At 47.7% G+C, this 10229-nt stretch overlaps 1 non-coding gene across 1 annotated transcript; it reads left to right on the top strand.

The window, feature by feature from the left end:
- Positions 1-7394: 7394 nt before the first annotated feature.
- Positions 7395-7531, top strand: LOC136468282 (small nucleolar RNA Z247). The gene has a single exon (XR_010761798.1). It is a non-coding gene; the product is annotated as a small nucleolar RNA Z247 (small nucleolar RNA).
- The last annotated feature ends 2698 nt before the right edge of the window (positions 7532-10229 follow it).

Raw genomic sequence — 10229 nt, 5'->3', positions numbered from 1 at the left:
GAATAAACATATTACACAACCAGATGAATGCATGGCATGAACACATTCAACATTAAAGTATGTTGCATTCATGTTGGTTGTAGTTCATATTTTTCATGCAGATTTTTACAATATGTTTAGACATGAATTAGAATGTTTGGGGTTTTTATAATTTTTTGTATGTTATTCTCATTTTACTATCCTAAATCTATTTTTTGGGAACTTCTAGATTTTTTCATAAGGTTTAAATATTTTATCTGGATTCTTGGTATCCCAATCTACCATTATGATTTCTTTCTATAAATTACTAGAAGCTTATAAACATTTTTTCTATTGTTTAAAGATGATATCAAGTCTTTATTAACTTTTTTTGAGTTAAAAAAGGAAAACGGTATTTGAAACCACTTTAAACCAGAGCAGGGACGTGATTTGAGTAGTTTAAAAAGTTTGGGTGGTTGAAATATCTGGTTTTGGAGTTTGTGGAGGAAGTTAAATTGATTTTTCCCTTCCGCTCTTGTGTAGTATACTAGTAAATTTGTCCGTGTATTGTAACTGGGGAAAAAATAAAACCTCCATCAACCATTCAACCTTAAACTATCTAATTAAATTTTCCTATGCGTCTAATTTAATCATACAAAGTGGCTTTATTTGTGGCAAGATTAAACGAAGCGCATGGAGAAACGTCCGGCAAAAGAGAGAGAGCGGGAGGGGAACGGAGAGTCGGAGACACGAAACGGAGTCGCCAAGACATTCTTTTGGTACACAAATATGGGCCTTCATATCTATGTGGGCTTTTTTAGGATTTTAGCCTCGTACTAGTGTTGGTTTTGTTGGGCTACTAAACGATAATAGGATGGGCCGTCGACGGGGTGGCAGCCTTGTTTAACTGTTTGCCGGGTCGCTTCTGTCTGTATTTTGTACAGCTTTGTAGGGATCAGAAAATGCACAGTTCACTCTCAAAGAAGAAGAAGAAGTACAGTTCAGGTGCTCAAGGACTACAAGTTCATATCACTAGGTAGAACCAGGTCAGGACGTAATCTCCTACTAGCGTGATTTTTCCATACCTGACGTCTGAATTTATCTTGCATTCCTGATCAGATAAGCCCAGTGTTCCTTTTGGACTATAACGAGTGTTGGAGTACGTCTGTCTGCTTAATGAAAAAGCGAAAAAAAGTGTCGGAGTACGCCAAACTGTATACAAAGGAAGACGGGCACATCGTACATACAGGCATCGTGTCCCATACGTTCCTGTTCCTGCCTGACTGTATCAGCACTTGACAAACGTGCTCTGCTGTGGTCCGTTGGCTTGTAACTTGCAGCTGCCATTGCTAGCTGTTTTCTGCACGCTCGCTCGTTTCGGCCGGGAGAGGCAACTAGCAACGCATTTTGGCAGAAAGCATTCCGTCCCAAAACCACCTTTGTGCTTTTCTGGTCAAGTGGTCATCAAGCTGACCTGTGCTCTCTGGAATTCCCTTCCCTCCCAGTCCCACCAACAGTTGATCAAGCATGCTCATCATGCGCTGCCGTTCATTTTCCTCTAGAAGCAGTAATTCGGTCGCAGTCGCAGGGACCGGTCTGTCAATTACACAGCATGTTTGTTTGGCTGTGGCTTGTCGTAAACGATCGTAAATTTTCAATCGAAATAATATTTTTCTCTTACACAAATCAGTTAGCATTACTTCTTCACAAACCAGCAACGATACAAACCAGTCAACCGAACATGCCGGCAGTTATGTGCATGCAGAGCCAGCGGAGGCAGTTCCTCGACAGCACCCGGCAACTTGGGGACGAAACCTCGATCCTTGGAATCCCCAAATGACCCCGGTCTACCCTCGCCTAGGAATGTTGGCAGAAATTCTGCAATCCTGTCTCTACTAGTACCACTGACTATACTGCAGACGCCGTCACGCACAGCGAAAACAGTCGTTGCACAGCGCGTTTATTATCTTCGAAAAAACTTGACCAAAGAGCAGGGCTCTTCACTCTGACCTTGTTTAGGCCTAGGCCTGGTTTAGACTGAAGTTAAAAATCAGTATTTAGCATTGTAGTACTTTCGTTTATATTTGATAATTATTGTCTAATCATAGCTTAACTAGGCTCAAAAGATTCGTCTCATAATTTACAATCAAACTGTGTAATTAGTTATTTTTTTTATCTACATTTAATACTCCATGCATGTGTCCAAAGATTTGATGTGATGGAGAGAGAGTAAAAAACTTGCAATCTAAACAAGGCTCTAGTTGAGTTGGCGATTTTTTTTTGGCAAATGGTACTGTAGCATTTTCGTTGTTATTTGACAATTAGTGTCCAATCATAGTCTAATTAGGCTTAAAAAATTCGTCTCGTGAATTTCGTCTAAACTGTGTAATTAGTTTTATTTTTTATTTATATTTAATGCTTCATGCATGCGTCCAAAGATTCGATGTGACAGGAATTTTTGAAAAATTTTGCAAAATTTTGGGAACTAAACAGGCACTTAGTTCAAAAAAGTTTTCCCAAAAAGTGCTACAGTAGACATCACATCGAATCTTGCGATACATGCATAGAGCATTAAATGTAGACGAAAAAAAACTAATTGCACAGTTTTGTTGAAAATCGCGAGACGAACGTTTTGAGCCTAATTAGTCCATGATTGAATACTAATTACCAAATAAAAATAAAAGTGCTACCGTAGCCAAATTCCTAAATTTCACCCACTAAACCCAGCCTAGGTATGGTGGCTCAAGTCAACAGTTTGCTCTCACTGCTCTGGAGCTTCACGTACCAAGCGAGGTGATACAGTGAAAACTGTTACTCGAACGGCAGAAGGAACCGTGACGCATCGTAGAAGCAACAGTGGGCGGCTGGAAAGCGAGCAACAGTGATACCCAAGGAGGCAAGGACGATCGGAAGATCGAGTTCCGATGCGGAGAAGCTCGCTCGCCGGTCGCCGCCTGGTCCTGAAAAGAAAATATGCTCCATTCTATCATCATGTGCCGCGCTAGCAGCGATCACCGACGATCGATCATTGTTGGTGTTGGCAAATCATCCGCGCCGCTTTTGGTGCCGCCGCCAGGACGGCAGAACCAGAGGTCCCTCCAGGCGCGCGATGAGCAAGTGTGGGGTGCCCGGGGACAGACCGTGAGGTCCGCAGCGGCGCGACGTCGAGGCCGGCCGAGGGCACTGTGCGCGGCTTGACTTTAGAGGCACGCCATGGTACTGCTGGCCCAGAAGGAGAAACCAGAACCGAATCGCACGTCCCGGAGGACACAGGGGCTCAGAGAACTCGTGCCCGTGCGCCGTGCAGCGCGGCCGGCGCCACTGGGACACGGACACGGGAGCCTTTCTCTCTTTCTTCTCGTCTCAAGGTGCGAGCGCTGCTGGTCCCCGGTTTGGTTAGCGACGAACGGAACGAGGTTTGACCGGTCTAACCCGTGATAAACCCAAGCCACGCACGACGTACTGGATGTCCCGATAAGTGAGTGGACGCTGGTACGTGTACTCAAAATTTCAGGAGCACATGTGATGTGAGTCCGTTGGGAACCACAGACACTGCATTGATTGATCCATTAAGCAGGTCGACCCAGACGAGCAACGACTGTTGATCACTGCCACTGGAACTGGCCAAGCGGAGGCGCACCACTGCACCAGGGCAAGGAGGCGACGGGAGTGGGTGCTTCGGATTTTGGTAGTGGGCGATCGGCACGCCTCATCGGCGTGGAATCGCGAACGAACGGCCTCGCCCCGCATCGATTCCGTTTTTTTTTGTGCCCCCAAACAAAAAAAAAAGTGCGGCGGCAATGGATGGACCAGCGCGCGGTTTTCCTTCCTGGGTCGCGCTCGCGCCGATGGGCTCGCTCGTACCCGCGCTGCGCTCGGGCCGATTCCCTGCCTGGGCCTCCCGGCGCAGCGTAGGTGTGCCCTCCCTCCGCTCTTCGGCGGATCATGGATGGCTACGCCTCTCACGGGATCCACGGTGGCTCTGATCGATTCGAGAGGTCAGCGTCTCGCGGGAAGCCGTTGTCGTCGATCTCCCCCTCGCCGCACAAGAAACGGTGCCCAGGAAGGGGAAGGCGGCATGGGGTGGTTGACTCCATCGTGGACGGACGCTTTGCTTCAGTCGCATCTCGCTTGCTCCAGTTCTGGCGTTCCCTCGTGCTACTGCACCCTAGCTATCATCTACGGACTATGGCTACTCGCCTACGGCTCCACTCCACTCCACTCCATTCGGATCTTCTACAGAACGGGGTATGCGGACACGAGAGGATAGGAATGCGCAGGCCACGGTTTTCCGCTTCAGCCACCTAAATAGAGAATCCAGCTCATGCCCCATGAAGGCTTTTCGATTTATTCTAATCGAGTTTTTAAACCAGGTCACAATTTCGTTCCGGGAAACAGGCCAGGGAGCGAGCTAATCTTGGAGGAATTTCCCCTGCCTTGGCAGCCAAATCCCCAGTTTCATGGATCGGTGGCGATGTGCCACGAGCCTAGTAGATGGCGGCACCCTACAACCATGCATTCTAGTATTGCGGTTTGCCTCCCTTTCCTTCTCAATTGTTTATCCGTCGTTATGGCGTAGTGGCTCACATATGGGAGCATGCAAACGATACTGTCAGAGGGCACTTTACAGCGATTCACCGGCGAGCATAGTACAAGAGCCGTGCTTGGATTAGCTGGGTAAGTAAGGGGGTCACAGGTACTTGAAAAATGATAACACGCACGCTTAAACATCTTTTGCAGCGGCACGTAAGCGCGGGTGGTGGGGCATGGGCAAGCCCGCGGAATTTCTCCAAAGTTATTCGCCCGCACAGCAAAGGGACAGGGTGAAAGGTGGCACAATTGAGATTTTTATAGATAGACAGTAGTATCCGAATAAAAATTCTGACACAGAAGCAGCTTTTGTGGGTATGTTAAGGTGCACTTTGCCGTTCTGCTCCTCGTCGTTTCTTCCTCCCTTGCTACCGTTAAACCCAGGCATAGACGAACCATGCATGTGCACGCATTCATCACACTAAGGAGTTAGGATCGGTACGTAACACGCACGGCATAATTGATGAACCACTGGACCAGTGACGAGCCACGTAAGGTGTTCTACCAACTAACAAGTGAGCCATCAGCCATGCATGTGTTGGACAGGGCCCAATTTTTGTGTGTGATTCGATCAAGGGGTCAAAGCCGGACCAGTCTAGTGCGATACAGGAGTATGCCGTCTCTGTATGTACCAGTCTAGTCCTCGCCATCTGCAACTCGGAATCGATCAATGGCTATAAAAAAGAACGTCATTCATGCTCGGATTATGCAAAGCCAGCGTCGCCGAAAAGATGAGGAATCGATCGCTTTCTTTAGGTGCTTGGTGTGCGAGAGTACAGGAGGCGATCAAGATCACGGCGCGGGCCAATAAACCTGCAGCAGGCCAGGAAACAAACTTTGCTCTCCTCTCTTCCTCGTTTTCTAATCCGCGCTACTCCCCATCCATCCTCATGTCCCCTGCCATTTTTTACGATCCGCTGCTACTGCTACAGCTAGCGCTGTTAAAATACGGTCCTCTGCTCGCTGTCCAACGCGCGGATTCCGACGCCGAAATGGAGCAAGTTTGTGGGCAATTTGTCGCTTTGGACTCGTGTGTTTCTTCCTCCCGATGGGGGATTTGGTCGCCGTGTGATGTAAAGAATTTCGCGTTTGCGAGCTTGGAACGGCAGGTCGGCATGTGTGGTGTGGGTCGTTTCAGACATTCGGATGATAAAATTATGAAATAAGTACCAGTACTACTGTACTCGCTTAGGATCTACTGGTACGATGGATCGGGTACGGGGTTAAGATTATTTCAGACTTTCTGTTATCCGAGTACCGTCTCTTCATGCTTCATGTTTGTTTAGCTTATAAGTCGTACTTTTTTAATTAATAAATAATATTTTTTTCTCACATCAAATCAACTAACCGTATTTTTAGTCATGATTTATCGGCCAAGCAAACAGGGCTATGGTCATCTTGCATTTCTACTTCACTGCCAGTGAGTGCCAGACCGCCGCTAGCAGAAATATATTCTCTGTACGTACAGGCAGGTTTCACGCACTTGAGATCTCGGTTGACTTAAACTTTGCCATCCACTGCGGTGGCGCAAAGAGGAGGATGAAAGATATGATGGTCGCCTCATCACGGATCGCGATACCGACCTGTGACTGAGAGAGGTGCCGTTTCAGGAATATTCGTGGCTACGCCGGCGCGCAGCCTTTGGCCTACCCCTAGCAGATTCTTCGTCCGTTGATGATGCCACTCTTTAATCCCGGAACTGCTGGACATCTGTGGTAATTTCTGGCGGCCCTTTTCCGGATTCTGTTACGGATGGCACGATAATTGGCGGAGGAAGGAAGGCGACGGACCCGGGCCTGACCGTCCGGGCAGCCGCCATCCAGGATCGAGCCCACGTCCGGTCGTTTGCTTTCAGGCTTTCACTTTGGGGCGCTACAGTAACTGCTCCCCAAATGAGCACCGGCCCTTTGAAAAGCATTGCTACAGTATGCAACGTTCCTGGACCTCACGTCTAAAAGGAGAGAAGAAATGCGCGTTCCAGTTTTCACGCTCCTGAACACTGGCAAAGCAAACTTGGCAACGACAAGTAACCGACGTGTTAAGAATATCCAATAGGGATTACATGACCATAATATCTGGTTGATTGATATCTTTTGAAGATTGGTTGTGCGCTCAGGCTTGGATTGCAGGTGAAGGCAAGTATCACGACTTCGATTAGATAGGATAGGTATCTCCTGATTGATGTAATCTTGTGATGTAATCGAGTTACCAAAGTAGTTAGCTTCTTCTTGTTGTACAAGTTGTACCGCCACGTCAGGGGCTCTTCCTGGCCATATTAACACAAAGCCGTGAGTCTGAGAGGACATCACGTTTCAACCATTTTCACATGGTAATCAGAGCTAGGTTAGTCCACAATATTCTCGATGGCTTCCTCTTCCGCGCTTCAACAATCGTTCTCTCTGATCGGTTCTCCCGTCACCGAGAAGCTGGGCAAAGGGAATTTTCCCCTATGGAGCGCCCAGGTGCTGTCTGCTCTTCGCAGTGCGCAGATAGCGCATTATCTCGAGCCCGACATTGTGGTGCCGGCGAAGCAGATCCCCAAGGCGACCGACAAGCCGACTGAGATCATCCCCAACCCTGAGTATGAAACTTGGGTTGCGAAGGACTAGCAGATCGTTAACTATCTGCTCTCCAATATCTCCAAGGAGATCCAGGTGCAAGTCTCCAATTGCGCCACATCGGTCGAGATCTAGAAAGTGATCTCAGAGATGACGGCTTCCCAGTTTTGGGGCCGTATCATCAACACGCGCATGGCATTGGCCATAGAGCAGAAGAGCTCGTCTACAATCGTCGACTACTTCAATAAGATAAAATCTCTTGCTGACGACATGGCGGCCGCCGACAAACGTCTTGAAGATGAAGAGATCATCTCCTATGTACTAGCTGGACTTGACATGGATTTTAATCCAATTGTCTCGGTTGTCGCGGCGCGCACGGAGTCGCTATCTTTGGACGAGCTCTACACCCAGCTAGTGAGCTAGGAACAGCGGATGGATCTCCTGCATGGTGGATCCGGTTCATCTGCTAACACGACTAAACGTGGAGGCCGTGGCGGTTTCAACCGTGGCGGTGGTGGCCGAGGACGCGGGCGCGGCCGCAACTGTGGCAACAACAACAACAACAACGGGCGCCCCCGGCAGAACTACAACGACGATAAACTCATCTGTCAGCTCTACTGCAAGGAGGGCCACACCGGACTCCGCAGCTTCAAGCGTTTTGATGCTTACTTCACTGGCCCACCAGAGCAATCTCGATCTGCCTTCTTTGCGTCATATGGGATTGACACCAACTGGTACACCGACACTGGTGCTACCGACCACATCACAGGAGAGCTGGAGAAGCTCACCGTGAGGGACAAGTACCATGGAAACGACAAGGTTCATGCTGCTAATGGCGCAGGTATGAGAATCAATCAAATTGGTCGAAGTTTTGTTCGTACCCCAAATCAAAATCTCATCCTAAACAATGTTCTTTATGTTCCTGAAGCTAACAAAAGCCTTGCATCTGTTCATCGTCTTACATCCGATAACCATGCTTTTATTGAATATTATCCCAACTATTTTTTGATTAAGGACCAAGCGACAAAAAAACATTCTTAGAGGGGAATGTGAAGGCGGCCTCTACCCATTGAAGTCTAGGCCGTCATCGAATAAAGGGGCGTTTGGTGCTGTCAAGTCTCCTTTGTCCAAGTGGCATAGTCGTCTCGGCCACCCTTCTTTTGCAGTCGTTCAGCAAGTCCTTAGCAAAAATAGTATTCCCTTCGTTGCCGATTTGAATAAAGAAACTGTTTGCGATGCTTGCCAAAAGGGCAAAAGTCATCAGCTACCCTATCCTAGATCCACGAGTATCTCATTGAGTCCCTTAGAACTTGTGTTTTCTAATGTATGGGGTCCTACACCCATTTCTGTTGGCAAAAACAGTTATTACGTTAGCTTCATTGATGATTTCAGCAAGTTTACATGGATTTATTTGCTTCATCATAAATCTAAAGTTTTTCAAAAATTTCATGAATTCCAAGCTATGGTTGAATGCCAAATTAGTAGAAAAATTCTCGCTATGCAAATTGACTGGGGAGGGGAATATCAAAAGCTGAATGCCTTATTTCAGCGCATTGGCATCTTGCATCATGTCTCATGCCCTTACGCACATCAACAAAATGGCTCCACTGAACGCAAACATCGCCATATTGTTGAAGTAGGTCTCTCGCTTTTAGCCTCTGCTTCTATGCCCTTAAAATTTTAGGATGAAGCTTTCATCACTACCACCTATCTTATTAATCGTCTCCCTAGTAAAATTATCAATAACCAAACTCCTCTTGAACGCCTGTTTCATCAAACACCAAACTACTCCTCTCTTCGTACTTTTGGCTGCGCATGCTGGCCGAATCTACGGCCTTATAACGCTCGTAAGTTGCAATTTCGCTCCAAACGCTGTTGAAGGGTCGAGATGGCGGACTAGAGGGGGGGGTGAATAGTCTTTTCTAAAACTTAAACGTGTTGGCTAACCGATACAAATGCGGAATTAAAACTATCGGTCTAGCCAAGACTATACTCCACTATATATGTTCATTAGCACCTTGCAAAGATAACAATTATGCAACAAAGGTGCCAGGCTAGTTAGAGCTCTCCTAAATAATTCTAGGAGCAAGGTTACACAAACCTATGCCACTAGTACTTTAAGCAACAAGGGAGCTCCTACACATGCTAGTAAGCAAAAGCACAAAGCTAACTAAGCTCACTAGCAATGCTCAATAACAAGGCAACCAATGCCTAATTAGAGAGCGCAAACACTTAGCTACACAAACCAAGCAATGTGACTAACAAGGTTACTAAAACCAAATTAGCCACGCAAGGGAGCTACTTCTATGCTACACAAGCAAGAAGGTAATTAGCAAGCTACACAAGCTATCTAATTACAAGAGCAACTACACAAACTTAATATGTATAAAAGTAATTGCAAGCTTGTGTAATGGGGATGCAAACCAACGGGAAGAACAAGGTTGACACGATGATTTTTCTCCCAAGGTTCACGTGTTTGCCAACACGCTAGTCCCCGTTGTGTCGACCGCTCACTTGGTGGTTCGGCGGCTAATTAGCATCACCCGCTAAGCCCGCACGTCGGGCGCCGCAAGAACCTACCCCTTGAGTGAGGATAGCTCAATGACACGCTTTACTAGAGTTGCTCTTTGTGGCTCCCACGGGGCGAGCACAATGCCCCTCACAAGCTCTTCTCCGGAGCGCCGCACAAGCTTCTTGTGCGCTTCGACAGAGACCACCACTAAGCCGTCTAGGAGGTGGCAACCTCCAAGAATAACAAGCACCATCGGCTCACAACTCAATCACCTAGTGCCACTCGATGCAACCTCACGATGCAATCGCACTAGAATCGCTCACTCACACAATCGGATGATCGCTATCAAGTATGTGTGAGATGGAGGGCTCCCAAGCACTCTTAAGCATGGACACAAAGTCCCCCAAGGTGCTCCACACCAGCCATGGCCGAAGGCCACTTCTATTTATAGTCCCAAGGGCTAAACTAGCCGTTACCCCTTCACTGGGCAACGGTCGGGCCGACCGGACGCTCCGGTCGTGTTGACCGGACACTGGACCTCAGCGTCCAATCGCTCGCAGACGACCACGTGTCCCGGTTCCAACGGTCACTTGACTTGATCGGATGCAGCA

The sequence above is a fragment of the Miscanthus floridulus genome, chromosome 7 (assembly GCF_019320115.1).
Source record: "Miscanthus floridulus cultivar M001 chromosome 7, ASM1932011v1, whole genome shotgun sequence".
Lineage (NCBI taxonomy): Eukaryota > Viridiplantae > Streptophyta > Magnoliopsida > Poales > Poaceae > Miscanthus > Miscanthus floridulus.
The sequence above is the reverse complement of the archived record's forward strand: the minus strand, read 5'-3'. Positions and strand labels throughout refer to the sequence as shown.